Source organism: Pseudorca crassidens, chromosome 17 (assembly GCF_039906515.1).
Source record: "Pseudorca crassidens isolate mPseCra1 chromosome 17, mPseCra1.hap1, whole genome shotgun sequence".
Taxonomy (NCBI): Eukaryota; Metazoa; Chordata; class Mammalia; order Artiodactyla; family Delphinidae; genus Pseudorca; species Pseudorca crassidens.
The window spans coordinates 73285992-73305142 of NC_090312.1; the positions used below are offsets into that span (position 1 = coordinate 73285992).

General features: G+C 39.3%; 1 protein-coding gene and 1 long non-coding RNA gene across 11 annotated transcripts in view; one reads left to right on the forward strand and one right to left on the reverse strand.

The window, feature by feature from the left end:
* SGK3 (serum/glucocorticoid regulated kinase family member 3) overlaps positions 1–19151 on the reverse strand; it is a 147028-nt gene that overhangs the window by 102782 nt on the left and 25095 nt on the right. For 3 of the 10 annotated variants that reach the window (XM_067712164.1, XM_067712165.1, XM_067712156.1), the window contains exon 1: positions 9677–9799. The exons of 4 other annotated variants lie outside the window; for them this stretch is intronic. The gene's annotated coding sequence lies outside the window, so the exon portion shown is untranslated. Of the gene's footprint in view, positions 1–8798; positions 8907–9676; positions 9812–19151 lie in introns of those variants that run through there. 3 more of the 10 variants (XM_067712157.1, XM_067712170.1, XM_067712160.1) reach the window with 3 other exon arrangements.
* LOC137210367 (uncharacterized) lies at positions 10120–16015 on the forward strand. The gene is made up of 3 exons (XR_010936477.1): positions 10120–10260; positions 14567–14612; positions 15950–16015. It is a non-coding gene; the product is annotated as an uncharacterized lncRNA (long non-coding RNA).

Genomic DNA, 19151 nt, shown 5'->3' on the forward strand with positions numbered 1-19151 from the left:
TAAATAAGATAGGGCTTCCCTGGTGGCGCAGTGGTTGAGAGTCCGCCTGCCGGTGCAGGCCACATGGGTTCGTGCCCCAGTCCGGGAAGATCTCACATGCCGCAGAGCGGATGGGCCCGTAGGCCACGGCCGCTGAGCCTGCTCCGGAGCCCGTACTCCGCAACGGGAGAGGCCACAACAGTGAGAGGCCCGCGGACCACAAAAAAACAAAAAACAAAACCTAAAAAAACAGATCAACGATCTAAAAGTAAGAAATAAAACTATAAGGCTCTTAGAAGAAAATACAGTAGTAAATCTTTGTGACCTTGGGTTAGGCAATAATTTCTTAGATTAATGGCATGACACCAAAAGCACAAGTGACAGAAGAATAAATTAACTGGACTTCATCAAAATTAAAAACTTTAGTGCTTCAAGGGAAACCATAAGGAAAGTGAAAGAGAAAATCCACAAAATGGAAGAAATATTTGTAAATCATATAATGTGCATCCAGAATATGTAGAGAACTCGTACAATTCAGCAAAAAAAGACAAATAACCCAATTAAAAAATATCTGAAAAGACATTTCTCCAAAGAAGGTTACAAATGATCAATAAGCACATGAAAGATGCTCAATATCATTAGTCATTAAGAAAATGAAAATCAAAACCTGAATGAGATACCACTTCACACCCACTAAAATGACTAAAGTCCAAAAAGACAGACAATAAGTGTTGGTGAGGATCTGGAGAAATTTGAACCCTCTTACCTTACTGGTGGGCTTGTAAAATAGTGCAGATACTGGAAAACAGTCTGGCAATTCCTCAAAAAGCTAAACTGAGTTACACATGACCCAGCAATTCTGCTGCTAGCTATACACCCAAGAGAAATGAAAGCAGATGTCCATACAAAAAACTTCACATGAATATTCACAGCAGCATTACTAATAACTGCCAAAAAGTGGAAACAACCCAACTGTCCATTAATAGATGAATGAATAAGCAAAATATGGTATATTGATAAAATGGAATATTTTTCAGCAATAAAAAGACATGAAGTACTACATGCTACAATGTGGATGGACCTTAAAAACATTATGCCAAGTGAAATAAACCAGTCACAAAAGACCACATATCATAAGATTCCACGTTGTTGTTTTTTTTTTTTTTGGTCGCGGCTCGAGGGATCTTAGTTCCCTGACCAGGGACTGAACTCCGGCCATAACAGCGAAAGCGCCAAGTCTTAACCACCGGACTGCCAGGGAATTCCCATAAGGTTCCACTTTTTATGAAATATCTAGAATAGGCAAATCTATATATACAGAAAGTAGATTCATCATTGCCACAGGCTGGGGGGAGATGGGAACAGGTAGACAGGGAATGAGGGATGAGTGACTGCTGATGAGTCCAGGGTTTCTTTAGGGGATGATGAAAACGTTCTGGAATTAGACAGTGATGATGTCTGCACAATTCTGTGACTAAACCACTGACTTGTACACTTTAAAAAGATGAATTTAATGGCATATCAATTAAGTCTCAATAAAGCTGCTTTTCTCTTTAATGTATTGTATTAAGTGTAAGAGACTCCACTGTATGCTATGGGTTTATTCTGTCTTCTCCATTCACTTTCTGTGACATTTTAAACTTTTCTTGTCATTTGAATTTCCTCAGTATCTTTCTCACAATCTTTACCCAGAACATAAATATATTTTATTACATAACAGAATCATAGGAATTCAGACCTAAAATGTTCTTTCATTCCTACTTAGTTAACAAGAGCTCATCCCACTATGTGCCAAGACACAATATACTTGCGTTAGCTAATACCCAACATAAATCAGCAAAATGATAGACTGTACTGGCTGATGGCTCTATTTCCAAGGATTAATATAAATAGGGCTGGTTATCACCATTAAGGGATTTCAGAATATGACAACAGCATTTGTCAGTGTTGGCAAAGTTCATTGGGCACTGGTTGCTAAGAGTAGGAATTTGACAGCTCTGCAGATCAAACATAAGACATTCAAATTCTATAGGTTAAGAAAATTTAACATATCCAGCAATTAAATTTAGAATTTTAAGCTCTTTTCTATTAGGGAAGAAATATACGATATTTAAAACATTTTCAATAGCTTCCTTCCTGAAGCCTGGCAGCAGTTTCTAGATTAAAACATTAATATCATCTCAGAACCATAAAGTAAAAATGAAAAGCCAGTTTTCAAAACTCATTTAACCATTGCCTCATCAGCAGATGGTAATCAGAGTTACCTGTAAATCATTTCTGCCTGTTCTTTCTGATGAGGGGCTTTGAGGGGAGTCAGCCTTTACCCACTTCTCAAAAGCACAGGGGACCCCCTGGTAAAGCCACGTAGACCTGATCAGATCAGCTCTGCCCCGTGTTGGCCACACATGGCCACCTTCAAAGCCTCACTAAACCCTAATTTGCTCATCTGTAAAATGAAACTACCACCTACACCACGGAGTTATTATGAGTATTTAATAAAATAAAGTCTCTAAAGCACCCAGAACATGGTAGGTACAAAATAAATATTAGAACTCTTTGCTCTTCAAAAACTACAAAAATCGTGCTGAATGAAACTATTTGGTTTAGCTTGTACTGAAAAGAGCAGAATTATCTGAAAACTAAAAGTAGACCAACCTTTATTTTCTAAAATCACCAAACCCACAGACAATTTTTAAAACTACTTTTACAGTGGTTTATATATTCACCTGGTTAAAAAACAAAGAAAATATAAAAGAGACTCAGTGAAAAGTCTGCTTCCCACTCCTGTCCCCACCCACCCAGTTCTCATTACCCAATCCCCAAAATAGACAGAAACACTGTTAATCTCTTATGTATCCTTATTTATGCTTGGACAAAGCGAAAATATATTTTTTCTTGTTTTTCTACACAGAAGTAGCAACTTATATATATCATTCTACATCTCAAAGGCAAAATTTTATCCTAAAATGTTCCAATGAAAGTGTGAAAATGAATAAAGGAAACGTTATTTAAAATAGAAGCAAAAATAAACAAATGGAACTACATCAAACTAAAAAGCTTTTGCACAGGGCAGGAAACTATCAACAAAATGAAAAGGCTGCCTACTGAATAGGAGGAAATATTTGCAAACGATATATCTGATAAGGGGTTAATATCCAAAATATACAAAGAACTCATATAGCTCAACATCAAAAAACAAACAACCCAAATAAAAAAATGGGCAGAGGACCCAAACAGACACTTTTCTAAAGATGACATACACATAGCCAACAGGCACATGAAAAGATACACAACATCACTAATCATCAGTGAAATGCAAATCAAAACCGCAATGAGATACTACCTTACCCCTATTAAAATGGCTATCATCAAAAAGACAATAAATAGGGACTTCCCTGGTGGCTCAGTGGTTAAGAATCTGCCTGACAACGCAGGGGACACAGGTTCAAGCCCTGGTCTGGGAAGATCCCACATTCCACAGAGCAACTAAGCCCATGCGCCACAACTACTGAGCCTGCGCTCTAGAGCCCGCAAGCCACAACTACTGAAGCATGCACGCCTAGAGCCCATGCTCCACAACAAGAGAAGCCACCGCAATGAGAAGCCCGTGCACCACAATGAAAAGTAGTCCCCGCTCACCACAACTGGAGAAAGCCCGCATGCAGCAACGCAGCCAAAAATAAATAAAATTTTTAAAAAAATGATGTTAATGTTAGTAGGAATTTGAAATAAAGGAAATCTACGGCAGAGACAAAAATCAAAGGGGAAAAGGGGCATAGTCTTATAAATCTCTTAAAAAGTCTTCTCTGCTAAAATATTGGAGAATCTTAACTTCCATTAAATAAAAAAAAATCATTTCCTACAGACAAAAAAATAAATTAAACCAAATATTCATGAGAAGACAGAGTGGGGGTAAAAGGAGATGAATTAGAAAAATGAAAGGTACTGATGTCAAAATGGGCTAAAAAAATGTAAACTATGCACCACTATGTACACTTAGAACTACAAAACCAACAACCATTTTTTAAAAATTATAGTATAATCTTAACTTCTGAGTGTTTATTAACAGTGGTCCAGGTTCAAATAAGCAAATAATACAGTGCTTTCATGTTTAAGGCATCATCAATTTTAGCACCATGTTGTTTGGAAGCAGAATAAAAATGTCTTCTCAAAACCTTTTTCATTCATGTTTATGAAAAAATAGGCCTTTACTCTCAGTGTAACCTAAGTAGCTATTGCCTTGGTACTGAGCTCCTCATAATGTTTGGCCCAAGCACCTTTACAGGTGAGCTGAAGTTGGTATGAAGTCAGCTACCTGGGCTTGATCCCCAACATGCACGTTTTGAGAGAGTCCCCAGGGACACCTTAATATTCCTGCAGCCAGCATTGTCTCTTCTCTAATTCCCAAGGATGGAAGGCTGATCTACATGTGCTTCTCACCAATACATTTCTCTGCTGATGAAAGTTGGGAAGAAAAGGGTTTGGAACCTTGATACACCATTTCTCAAAGACTGCTAACCTCTGGTCTCAGATAACCTTCTTAGTCTTCAACTTACTTAAAAACAAAGAGATTGTTTTTAAACCAGAGATCTAGAACTTCAGATATATTTCCTAAAGGAATCAGTGATTTTACCTAGAAATGAGCTTTCAAGACCAAAGCACACTCTACTCAATCTAACATCTTCAATGGGGAAAAAAAATAGCACAAAACAATGCTACTGCAGTGACATGAACCAAAAAATATATATAAACGGTTTTAAATTTTATCATACATGCCAGTGCTTAAGGAAAAACAGCTTATTTAGAGGCGAGGAGGTGGGTGGAGACTTCTGTGGAAATTCTGAAAGAAATTACTGGGTATTCTCAACTACTAGTTCTTTATAATATCTACCTTTCCTCCCAAACTAAAAGCTTTCCTTTTCCTTATTAAAGGCTTGTTCTTAACTGTATCACCATGATTAGTATCTTCTTTGCTCAAGACCAAAATGAAGAAAGTGCGATGGAGAAAGGACAGAGAGAAATTTTCTTAAAGCAAAAGCTGGAAGAAGAGGAAAAAAAGAACAAGGTTAAAAGGGGGACTAAGCTCTCAGAAAGTGGAGGAAAGCCACAAAAGGATATAAGAGAAAAGTGTGGGCGACAGCCTGTGCACATGTGCTGTGGGAGAAGAAAAAGGGCGTGGAGAGATTAGCCCAGACAGATGCTGTCTGGAAAAACTGGTGGGGTTAGTAACTAGAGAGTTGTATGCATGAAATTATACTAAATCAAGTGTTACTAACTCTGAGATAGCCTATAAGAGGATCACAAGAAACTTCAAGGTCACCTATTCCTACCATTGGAGGAAGCTTTGTTAAACCAATTACTCCAAACAATGTACTTATCATTAGGAGACTATTTCAAAACATCTGAAGTTCAACTGTTCTAATTTTTAACTGAATTCAACATTTTTTCCTTCGTTCAGGTCCATTATTTCTGCTTTTCCTTTAGTGATCATAATCTATGATATAAGAATATTCTATCATTTCTCTTCTTAAATATCTTGTATTTTAGATGTACTTAGAATATTGACTGACCTCCATCAAAAGGATATATGCTTTTTGCTGATCTGAATGGATTTGTCCATCCACACACCCTTACCTCATCCTCTTTATGAGCAGTAGTATAAATTTCCAGTAGTGTTATCCAGATTTGGGGAATGGCAGGTGGCCAGGAAATGTAGTAAAATAATTGGTTCAAAAGTGCCTGGAATCTATGACGTTGGTTGACTAAATAAACGTGATTCTCTAACCAACAAAGCAAGCCCGCATAAAAGAAAAATTTTAATGTCATTGGAAATATGGATATGCACACACAAATGAAAGTTTAGAAGGATATACTCTAAAATGCTAATAGTGATTATTGAGTGGTAGGTTTACTGATGATACTTATTTTCTTTTTTCTTTGAATTTTTCTTAAAAATATTACTTTGGTGATTTAAATATTTTTAAAAGAACATATAGATAATAGAAATACAAAATGGATAAATTATTAACTACAAAGTGGAATACTATGCAGCTGTCAAAAACAATGATGTAGGGGGTTTCCCTGGTGGCGCAGTGGTTGAGAGTCCGCCTGCCGATGCAGGGGCACGGGTTCGTGCCCCGGTCTGGGAAGATCCCACATGCCGCGGAGCGGCTGGGCCCGTGAGCCATGGCCGCTGAGCCTGCGCATCCGCAGCCTGTGCTCTGCAACGGGAGAGGCCACAACAGTGAGAGGCCCGCGTACCGCAAAAAAAAAAAAAAAAAAAAAAAGTGAAATGAGAACAAAGATTCCACTATAAGGAATGCAATAGGTAAAGGAAAACAGAGACACTGAGTCCCTTAAAATAATGTGGGAGCTGTTTCTGTCAGGAATAACATGTTACATAATTTGAGTTTCATGAATCAGCAGTTTAGTCAGTAATTTACATGAATTTTTTTAAAAGAGAAAAAAAAAAACCAACCCTGAGGATTGGAAAAGGTAAAGTGGTTTCTGAACAAGGCAGGTTTCAAAAGTATTTTATTCCACCCCCACGCAGAAGAAGGCTGACAGGCAGATGACTTGGTCTGGCTTCATTAAGGGTTTCCTACCGTCTAGTATCCCTCATGGGAAGGGCCACTCCATCTCTCATGTTTCTCGATAGCCCTTCCCAATTCCTCCCACTAGGTAATGGCCATATTGACCTCTCTCACTGAAAGTTATCCATCTGGAGGTAACATACTTTAGGATACACAGTTATATTTGAAGGATAAAAAGTTGATGGATTTTTTGTTGTTGTTGTTTTTTAAAAGACCCTTTATATTAAAGTAATTGCAATACTTCAAAAAACACAGTAGTGATGTCAGACACTTCAAAACAAATTACAATACCTATGGTCACTGTATGTGAACTTGATCGTAAATCTAGGTAGCTGAATCATTTCACTTACGTTGAAAACCTACAGTGATTTGTAGTCCTTAAAAATGACCTTAAATGAGCAGGGAGAGACAAGAAAGCTGTCAACACAAACACGAAATCTATGTGTCCAATCTTAACTCTCTCCAATTCAGAGGAAAAAAGTAGGATGCTTGAGAAAGGAAAAAAAATAAAAAACCTATTTGTTTTTTCAAAAACCAGAGATGAGGGACTTCCCTTGTGGCCCAGCGGTTAAGACTCCACGCTCCCAAAGCAGGGGGCCCAGGTTCGATCCCTGGTCAGGGAACTAGATCCCACATGCTGCAACGAGAAGATCCTGCATGCTGCAAGGAAGATCCTGCGTACTGCAACTAAGACCCCACGCAGCCAAATAAATTAATTAAAAAAAAAAAAACAGAGATGCTAAATCCCAAGAAATGAGTCCAAAGGGCATTCCATCTCATCCCTTTTGTAGAAAATATGTTGTAGCAGATACTGTTTGAAATAACAGAGAAACATTGGACTAGGCCTGGCAGTCTCTTAGGCACAAATCAACTAAGGGGTTTGAGAGGCATAATGTTTTGAAATAGCAAGAAATCTGAAGTCATTGGGAATCATTTATTCCACAAATGTTTATTACAGGCTGGCATGTGCCAGACACTGTCCACACACCTGCTCTCCATTCAAGCTCTGCCTCTTACCAGCTGTGCCACCCTGGATAAAGCATTTTAACATTTCTATGCCTCAGTTTCCTCATCTTTAAAAACAGGAATAAAAAATGGCTACCAACCTCACAAGGACCCTCTCAAGAACAAATAAGTATACCTGGAAGGACTTTGTAAACCATGAAAGTGTTAGTTGTCATTTGGCTGAATTGAATTCATGAATGTCTGTGTGCCATAAATTATATCAGAGGAAAGTGAGCCTTCCTGCTTCTGGGAGACACTTCATAATCTTATTAAATAAGGCTTAGAGTGTCATTTAATCATCTCCCTGGAAATTTAAATATATGAAACAGAGAGAGAAAGCTAGTATGACATGCAGATTTTGACATTAGATTCATAATCACCATAATGACAAGAACCGTGTTTGTTTTATTCACCATTTTGGGTCTCAATCTGGCCATCAGGCCAAGGCACTCATTTGAAGAGGACACTTAATCCTGGAAAATATGCTCTCTACATATCTGCAAATCACAAAATGGTTACCTAGAAGGTTGATCCATCAACTCAGTGTTACCTGCAGCAAATGGCAGTAAAATTACAAAGCATTATTTGTTACATTGATGTGTTCAAACAAAAATGCTCTATTTTATGGTACATTTCAAGTTCAGTCTGACCCTAAAATATAAGCTACAGTCAAATAAATTGTCAATCATATCGGGAAGGAAACAAAATTAGCCTCAGTGCAGTGGCACTTGAAGAAAGGGGGAAGTTCTGGTCTCTCCAGAGTTAGCTAAGGATAGGCACTATGGCAGATGAGAAAGACCATGTTACGGAAGATGCTAGGCATGTGGCCAGAGATCTGCAAGGAAGAGGTCTCACTCCCGTGGCTCCAGACTCCCTTCCCCCAGGGAGTGGAGGGGTGGTGGCTTGCTTACAGGACTGGAAACAGAGAGCCAGAAGGCACACCCAGTCCTAAAATATGCCTGAAACTTCCTCTAATGTTTCTAGCTCTTGCAATGACATTCAGGGAACTGAAGTATGCATAGCCTCTTCGTTGTTAGAACTGCTATAATTTAACATTTTGAGTTAATATTTATAAAGCATTTAGAAAGAGCCTAACACATGTAAGAGCTATCTAAGTGTTTGATAAATAAATAAAGCACTTCCCAGATTGGCCAGGTGAATTATTAACCTAGTGACAAAGTAGAGAATCAAAATACACAACGATCTACTATTTTTTTTTACCTTGATAAAGCTTTGGAAACTGTCGTGCTCTGTATTTATTCCTGCACCTCAAGTGTACCCTACAGAGTCTTGTGCAGAACTGAAATTCTAATCATGGTTCAGAGATCACTGCAAAATTAATGAAAGAGTTTAAGTCTCAAGAGATGAATTCTCTTTTCTATCTTTCCAAGTAACCACCACTGAAAAGGACAGAATCTAAAAATCTCAGAGCATTTCTAGATGGCACATACCAATGCTAAGGTGGGAATCTATAGAGCCAGATGCACATTAAAAGGCATAGAAGGGGTTCAAATCACAGGGAACGTAAAGGGCAGCCACGCACGGAAGTCGCAGACTACAGGTCCGCTGACAACAGGTTAATGATTTCCATGCCCTCCGCTCCGAGGCCTCCTCCATCCCGGTTCTCACAGATGACCCGCATCCACTCTTGACCTCAGGTTGTGGCGTGGGTGGGATCTCCCACCCCCCGGTTCCCGGCTCCTCTACGCTCCGAAACCGCTCACGGGTTAACAACACCCGCCCCCCGCGCCAAGACACCACTCGGGCGTTTAGGAATAGGAAGGCAGAATCTGAGTTCACCTCGAGCAAACAAAGACCACAAAACTCTCAGAGCCGAAGCCTGGGCCGGGGGTATGGTTCTTCCCCTCCGACCAACTCGGAGGTTTCCAGGCTGAGGGAGGGGGCGCTGCCAGGGGACCCGGGAAAATCACGTTATCTCTGGGAAGAGGCAGCAGGCGAGGCCCGGGCTCCCCTCGCCCCGCCCCGTCTCACCTGCCCGAGGGGCCTGACTGCGGCCCGGAAGCGCGCGGACCCTGCCGCCCGCGGACCCTGCCGCCCGCCCGCCCACCCGCCTCGGCTCCCGGCGGCTCCGCACTTACCCGGCTCCGTGGTGCTGCCTCCCCGCGCGGCGGGCGCGGAGCCGAGCGCACTCGCGCTTCCTCCTTCCCGGCAGGGCCGCCGGGCGCTGGCGCTTCCTCCCTGACGCGTCACGGCGGCCGGCTCCTCCCGCAGGGTGCGCGGGGCCGCCGGGGAGAGCTGGGCGTCCGGCCGTGCTCCGGGTTAGGCGCCGGCTCCCGGCTGCGGGGCGGCTGGCGCCGGGAAGGAGCCGCAGGCTGAGCTGCGCCCCCGCCGCGGAGACCCGCTGTCCTCCCACTTCCCCGAGAACCCGCGCGAGAGCCCCGGCGCAGCGCGAGGCCCGGCCCGTCGCCGTGGGCGCAAAGTTCATAGGACCCCGCGGGATCCCGCCTAGAGGCTCATACTCTTCGTTTGTTTCCCGCTGCTCAGCTTATAGTGACCAATGCCCAGGGGCCCAAGAACGGCGTGGGCCCTAGCGCCCGGGCTCGGCGGGGGAACTTGACCCTGGCGCGAAGGGAGCAGGACCGCCGGACGCCCGGAGAGACGAGAGCCACCCGGGAGTGGCCTGGAGGGCATGTGATGGGGTGTAAACTGGACACTCAGAGAGGTGAATAAGTATCCAGATAATTCAGGGGAACACCTATGCTTCATGCTTCATTTAGCATTCTCTGAACAGTTTTCTACTTTTTCATCAGCAGAGTTTTGGCCTTTGTAAGACAGGAGAGCGCTTTCACAGATTGGCAGATCCTTTATACAGAGAAACTTCCTTTCCACACCTCTTTTTGGATCCTCTGTGTGTGCGTGTGTGTGTGTGTGCGCGTGTGTCTGTGTGTATATTGGCATTCCATTAATCTCCAAGTCAGCTGAGGGCACACTGTACAGCTTCTTATTACTCTGGCTATTTAAATACAGAAGTTGCATTTTAGAGCCATATGAATCTTTTTTTTTCAGACAGGGTGAAGAGAGGTACAGAATGTGTGCGTGATTAAATGGGTGTGGAGTGAAGTGGTCAAGAGTTTGAAGTAGAGTGCTTTTTGGTTTTGCCCCACAACCAGTTAGGTTTTATCAGATGTCACTTGAAGATAGACTCAAACAACTATTTAAAGAATCCCACGTGCATTCGTATTTCAGATTTTGAGTCAATGACCTATACTTTAGCTCATATGATTCTAGAGAACTTGCCACAAATCTATGAACAAACGAACTAATAAAGGTAATTAGAAGAACTGATTTATGTGTGGCTTCCCTAAATTCAGGGGACATTTCCTTATATTTAAAATATTCAAAAATTTAGTCTCACAGAAAAGGTAAGAATATTCATTTCTGATGTCAATTAACATTGTATGGCCTTCTCCTTCTTAAAGAAAATGGTTTGTGAATCAAATACTTTTATAGTTCAAAACATAATAATCCTACAAAACTTTCTAAACAGTGATATTCAGTGGCATACAGAAATGGATATAAAATACAGTGGATTCTAAAATCCAGTAGATACTAATCAACACATTGCCAGTGGTCCTTTATATGTTTTTACCGTGATCCATACAAAGCAATCTGCACAATAAAGCACAGAGAAGCTAGAGAAGTTCCTCTCTTGAAACAAAATCAATAAGTGATCAGTGATATATCTTAACTAAAGCCATAGTCACAGTGCTGAAAAATTTCTCAGACAAAAGGAACTTTTGTGACAATGAACTCCAAGTGGAATCATATCATTCTCACTTCAGAGACAAATACCTGGCTATCACCACTTTTCAACTTCTTTTTTCTTTTGTTTGAAAAACAAACATCTGGGAACCATTATATTTCCAAGATAAATTTGTCCTCCTGCCGTGAAGAACACACACACACACACACACATAGACACACACACACACACACACACACACACCCTCCAACTCCCACAAATGCTTCAAGACAAAAGTTGGCAGGTGACGTTCAACTGATAAAACGTTGGGTATTTTGCCTTTATAATCTGAGAGCTGCAATTTAATAGCTTGATTTCTCAGAACACTAGAGGTCATAAATATATTCACAAACTATTGAAGGGTTTTTTCACTTAAAATTAAAGTACACACTTTAAGACTGATCATTTTGATCAATCATATTCACCTATAAAGATCATATCTCCTTTTTCCTTTATGTTTCCAATTTCTTTTAAGTTTACACTGTAAAAGTTGTTGAATGTTCAGCAATATCTAGTTGATGTTTATGCCTTTATAAAAGGTTTCATGTAAATTCATGTAAGTACATTTTTTAAATAGAGAAAGTTTTTTGTTAGACTCTGGATTCCAGTATTTTGTTTGAAAATATGATTCAGTTCATGCAGATTGGGCAAATGTTGTGTTCATCTGTTATATCTATAATGTAGACATTATGAGCACAAGCTTTGGAATCGGACAGACCCAAATTTAAGTTGTGGCTCTGCCACTTTCTACTTCCGACAAATTATTTCACCTCTGCAAGCAAAGGTTTTGTCAGGAACGTAAGGATGATAACACTATTTTTTTCTCCTCAGTAAAACAGATAGTAATAGTGCTTATCTCATGAAATTGCTATGAGGATCAAATGAACCTAGTAGAATGACTGGAACATATTATTCAGTTGATTGCTATTGTCATCATCGTTATTGTTAGCTCTAACACAGATATAAAAATGCCAGTATTTCATATTTCATTTGCACTACTATAAAGAATGGTCAGTTTTTAGAGTTTTGGGATTTTTGTAGAAGTCCTAAAAGTAACAGGAAAAAATCATAAAATACTAAGATATAGTTATGTTCAGAAGTTTAGATAACTGGACTGTCAATACTGTAAACTATTGACCCAAACATAAAAAAAAAAACAAAAACAAAAAACTACCTAACCAGGTTATACAGTATTTCTTTTTAAATAATATGTTATGATGAGATGAGTGCCTGTTGTTTTTTATTTTTAAGTGAGTTCTGGTTTATGATCTTTTTTAAAAATTTATTTATTTTTGGCTGCATTGGGTTTTCGTTGCTGCACACGAGCTTTCTCCAGTTGCGGCGAGCGGGGGCTACTCTTCGTTGCGGTGCACGGGCTTCTCATTGCGGTGGCTTCTCTTGTTGCAGAGCACGGGCTCAAGGCGAGCAGGCTTCGGTAGTTGTAGCACGCGGGCTCAGTATTTGTGGCTTGTGGGCTCTAGAGTGCAAGCTCAATAGTTGTGGCGCACGGACTTAGTTGCTCCGCGGCATGTGGGATCTTCCCGGGCCAGGGCACGAACCCGTGTCCCTTGCATCGGCAGGCGGACTCTCAACCGCTGCGCCACCAGGGAAGCCCAGGAAAGGTGTTTTTGATTCATGTTATTTGCATAGTTTTTATAGCACCTTTTCTTTCATTCTACTACAGACTCACCTACTTAAGTGGGTCAGACATCATGAGTTGTTGCTATAGTTTCCAGCTATGTTTATCCATTGATATACCAACCGTAATATCCCACAACTTCAGAAAAGAGAAAGCCATTTTTATTGGGAAAGTCGTTTAAGGCATAGTCCTAGCCATGAATTGGCTCAGAAAATAATTAACAAGAAAAGCCTGCTGTAAAAATAGGTGAGAATATGAGTTTAAATGACCAATTTATTGAATTTTTTGAGCAAAGCAATTTAATAAAGCAATGCAAAGTATAGTTAGAATAACTCAGATCCTCACGGGAACTGAAACAGACCGGTTTACACTGCCTTAGCACAAAGCAGAATTACCCTGTTTCCTTGATCTGGAAAACAGTTCAGAGCATGCTCATTTTGTGTGTTGCCTGTGGGAGTGGATCAAAGCTCAACATCTTTCTTGGGCCAAGTTAGCCATGTTCAAACTCAAAACTGAAATGCCTAAAGTTCAGGTGTGTTTTGTAATAAAGAGAAAACTCCATTTTAAAGCAAGACTATATTAGGGTCAAATATAAGGCTTTTCAGGACTTCCCTGGTGGCGCAGTGGTTGAGAGTCCGCCTGCCGATGCAGGGGACACGGGTTCGTGCCCCAGTCCACGAAGATCCCACATGCCGTGGAGCCGCTGGGCCCGTGAGCCATGGCCGCTGAGCCTGCAGCCATGGCTTTTCAGATCACAGAACTTTCTTACTTTCTATATTAGACTCATGAAAAAAACCAACGGGAAGTGTTAAGAGATCAAACCGCCTAAACTGCTAGCATCAGCTTTTTGATTAAAAAGCTGCTAGAAATTGCTTTAAATCTTGCTAAGAACATTCCATTATCTGAAGTAAAACTATTATCCTTCCCTGTTAAGGAAATCTCATTATCTTCCGATCTAGTTATTATGAGCATCAAGAACAAAATAAAAATTGCCCCTTTTTTCTTTCTCATTTTCCCTCTTTGTTTTTTTCTCTCTTGTTTGGATAGTCTGTTACATACATAAACTGTGTCTGTTGTTAGTTGACAGTAGCTTATTTACATAAGTCCTGTCAGGAGTTCCAGTGTCCCTCAGAGAATCATATTAGGCCTTTGAGCTCAAACCTACTAGGTAGACTTTGAAGATAATAATTATTTTAGTTAATTATCAGTATAGAATAATAGCTTTCTTAAACACCATTCATTTGGTGACTCAGTTATTTACTGTTAATTATGTGCAATTAATGATTGAACCTGTCTCATATGGCAAAGTCTTAATAGCCTTTGGCTTAAAGAGATGCATGCATTGCTGTTATTTCCTCATCTAGTTCCCTAAGGTATCTGTGTCTGGCTCAACCAGATATGTCAAAGGCTTAAATGGAACTTAAAGGACTATAACTCTTCATATACCAGAACACCCTTAAATTCCCTAGGTTTTCTAGAATAAACAGCTTCAGTTCTTTTAACTTTTTCCACACCTCTTTTTCTCTTTTTTTAATGTTTTACAACTCTCCTACAACTTCTTTCCAAATTCTCCACATTCTTTTTTAGATGAGATGCCCATTATGAGACATGGAATCTTCTTTGAAACGATTGGGTAAGTCCTTAGTATAGTGAGAGCATTCTCTCAGCCCTTCAATTCACACTCCTATAATGCAACTTAGAATTATTCTTACATTTAGAATTATATTTCATCATTAGACTTTAAAATCAGAACTCTAGATGCTTGTTTAGCATACTTACACTTCTCAAATTATATTTAAGAGGTTATTTTGATTATCCTATTGAACTCCTCTGCACCTGTTTTACCAAAACTATTTTTCCTGGATGATTTTTAATTTCATCACATTTGTTAAGACAAGACATCCAAAGTGGAGGGTACAAATCCTAGGAGTACTCAAGACAATTTACTACAGTTGAGAAAGAGGATATCCCAGTGTGTAACAGATCTTCCTCAACTTACGATGGGGTTACATCCCCAATAAATCTATAAGTCGAAAATACTCTAAAATGCATTTAATACACCCTACCTACTAGACGTCATAGCTTAGCCAAGCCTAGCTTAAACCTGTTCAGAATCCTTACATTAGCCTACCGTTGGGTAAAATCCTCTAACACAAAGTCTACTTTATAATAAAGTGTTGGATATCTCATGTAATTCATTGAATACTGTACCGAAAGTGAAAAATGGAATAGTTTTCTGGGTCCAGAATGGTTGGAAGCGTATGGGTTGTTTACCCTCCCGATTGCCTGGCTGACCAGGAGCTGCCGCTATCCAGCATCACGAGAGAGGATCATAGCAGCATATCCCTAGCCCAGGAAAAGATAAAAAGTCAAAATTTGGAGTTCGGTTTCTACTGAATTCATATTGCTTTCACACCATCGTGAAGTTGAAAAATCGTAAGGTGAACCATTGTAAGTCACGGACCGTCTCTATTTGTTTTACCTAAAAAGGAAGAAATTAAGCTGTATTATTCAACATATGCACTGCCACTGGCATGCTCATACAGTCCTTTGTCAGTCATTCGTATGCTCTGCGAGGTATCCTGAGAAGGGTGCGCTTCCACTTGAAGGGAAACCTTCATTCATCCATCATCAGTGTGATGCAGTTTTGTGTGGTACAGGAAGTCACTGATGTGATTAATTTTGTAAAAACTAATCCTTTCAATAGAATCTATATAATATTTTGTATTGAGATGGGGAGTCATTGTGGAAACTCTTTATCTTCTATCATAGTATTCAAGATGCTTGGGCTGAAAAGCATTTGGAAAAATGTAATTTTGTTGCAAAAAAACAGTGCATGTGTCCTATTAAAACTAATATATGCACGCTTAAAAATTTTGGAAACAATTTTTTATTTGTTTAAATATTTTCCAAATAATGGATTTCAGTGGGTCTTAAATTCATCTGTTGAAAAGATAAAATTCTTTTAAGTCACAGGCAGACCTCTGAGATACTGCAGGTTCGGTTCCAGACCACTGCAATGAAGCAAATATTGCAATAAAGTGAGTCACAAATTTTTTGGTTTCCCAGTGCATATAAAAGTTATGTTTACACTCTACTGCAGTATATTAAGTGTGCAATAGCATTATATCTAAAAAAAGTACATACCTTAATTTAAAAAAGACTTTATTTCTAAAATATGCTAGCCATCATCTGAACTTTCAGTGAGCCATAATCTTTTTGCAATAGGAACATCAAAGATCACTGATCACAGAGCACCATAACAAGAACAAGTTTGAAATATTGCAAGAATTACCAAAATGTGACACAGAGCCACGAAGTAAGCAAATGTTATTGGAAAAATGGTGCCAATAGACAGGCTCAACACAGGGTTGCCACAAACCTTCAAGCTGTAAAAAGTGCCGTATCTGCAAAGTGCAATAAAGTGAAGCACAATAAAATGAGGTATGCCTGTAGTTTGCAAGAATTGCTGATTGATAGCAAGCAAAATGGAAATTTACTAGTCAAACTTCAATATAAACCTTTGTAGAACTGGTTGATGAGATTGAAAAAAGAAAATGAGTACTTTAATAGATACAGTCAACAACAATGCATTTCTTCCATTTAAATCTAAATATCTTGTTGAAATACCTTTTCCAGTTATGATAGTTATTAAAATGTAGTATTAGAATAATCTAACCTTAGGACCAGATCTGCAAATCACGATAGCAAGAAGAGTTAAGCCAAGAATTTTAAAAAGGAATAACATACCAAGTAACAAAACATCAAGTGAAAGCAAAACGCTCTTATAATATTAATCAAATACCATTAAATTATTTAAATATATTGATTATTTCATATTTTTAAATTTGGGGTTTATATTGTACTATGTGTACAATCTATTGCTATAGGTCACAATTACATAATTTATACAGGGGTGTGCATGCAGAAACATTCTTAAAGATGGGGTGCATTTTCAAAAAGCAAGTTGTCGGTTACCTTTCGCCATTCCTACTCCTTCATTTGGTGTCATCTAAGAATTTAATGCCTTTTGTTCTCTTCATTCTTCATTCAATAACTATTTGTTTAGTGCCTAGTGTGTGCCAGGTACTGTGCTAGGTTCAGGGAGGTAGAAATTAAAAATATAATCCCCACCCAGATCAGTAGTTTAAATCATTTATGAAACGTATGAAAGGACCTATTCCCACGACTAAACTCCACACTATCACCTGCTTCTCAACTCCTTCCCCCACCTCCAAACCTGGCCTTTACATATGTAATGATCCACTGTGGATGGGGACTTGAATCTGAAACTTGTCATTTGAACACCTACTTAATTTTTATGTAGTTTAAGTAAACCATTTATGACTTATTTTCTCTTCTAGATATCTGCAAGGTGCTTTTAAGGCAATCTTATGTAAATATAAATATTACTAATTCAACAAACACTTCCTCTGCAAAGCCCTGTGTTAAGACAGAGGGAAGTTTTTTTGTTGTTTGTTTTTTTAACATCTTTATTGCAGTATAATTCCTTTACAATGGTGTGTGAGTTTCTGCTTTATAACAAAGTGAATCAGTTATACGTATGTTCCCATATCTCTTCCCTCTTGCGTCTCCCTCCCTCCCACTCTCCCTATCCCACCTCTCTAGGTGGTCACAAAAGCACCGAGCTGATCTCCCTGTGCTATGCGGCTGCTTCCCACTAGCTATCTATTTTACGTTTGGTAGTGTATATATATCCATGCCACTCTCTCACTTTATCACAGCTTACCCTTCCCCTCCCCATATTCTCAAGTCCATTCTCTAGTAGGTCTGTGTTTTTATTCCCGTTTTACCCCTAGGATCTTCATGACCTTTTTTTTTTTTCTTAGATTCCATATATATGTGTTAGCATACGGTATTTGTTTTTCTCTTTCTGACTTACTTCACTCTGTATGACAGACTCTAGGTCCATCCATCTCACTACAAATATCTCAATTTCGTTTCTTTTTATGGCTGAGTAATATTCCACTGTATGTATGTGCCACATCTTCTTTATCCATTCATCTGATGATGGACACTTAGGTTGCTTCCATGTCCTGGCTATTGTAAATAGAGCTGCAATGAACATGACTCTTTTTGAATTATGGTTTTCTCAGGGTATATGCCCAGGAGTGGGATTGCTGGGTTGTATGGTAGTTCTATTTTTAGTTTTTTAAGGAACCTCCATACTGTTCTCCATAGTGGCTGTATCAATTTACATTTCCACCAACAGTGCAAGGCTACAGTAATCAAGACAGTATGGTACTGGCACAAAAACAGAAATATAGATCAATGGAACAGGATAGAAAGCCCAGAGATAAACCCACGCACATATGGTCACCTTACCTTTGATAAAGGAGGCAAGAATATACCATGGAGAAAAGACAGCCTCTTCAATAAGTGAGGCTGGGAAAACTGGACAGGTACATGTAAAAGTATGAAATTAGAACACTCCCTAACACCATACACAAAAATAAACTCAAAATGGATTAAAAACCTAAATGTAAGGCCAGACACTATCAAACTCTTAGAGGAACACATAGGCAGAACACTCTATGACATAAATCACAGCAAGATCCTTTTTGATCCACCTCCTAGAGAAATGGAAATAAAAACGAAAATAAACAAATGGGACCTAATGAAACTTAAAAACTTTTGCACAGCAAAGGAAACCATAAACAAGACCAAAAGACAACCCTCAGAATGGGAGAAAATATTTGCAAATGAAGCAACTGAAAAAGGATTAATCTCCAAGATTTACAAGCAGCTCAGGCAGTTCAATAACAAAAAAACCCAACCCAATCCAAAAATAGGCAGAAGACCTAAATAGACATTTCTCCAAAGAAGATATACAGACTGCCAACAAACACATGAAAGAATGCTCAACATCATTAATCATTAGAGAAATGCAAATCAAAACTACAATGAGATATCATCTCACACTGGTCAGAATGGCCATCATCAAAAAATGTAGAAACAATAAATGCTGGAGAGGGTGTGCAGAGGGAAGTTTCAAGGTACAAAGATGAACTGTACTTTCAAGGGGGATTTTATATCCTTGATATAACATATGAAAAATGAGAAAAACACCTTAATTTTTTCTTTATGCAACGTAGATTGCCTTCACTATTGACTGTATTCCTCAGTATACTGCAATTTTTAAATATAAATT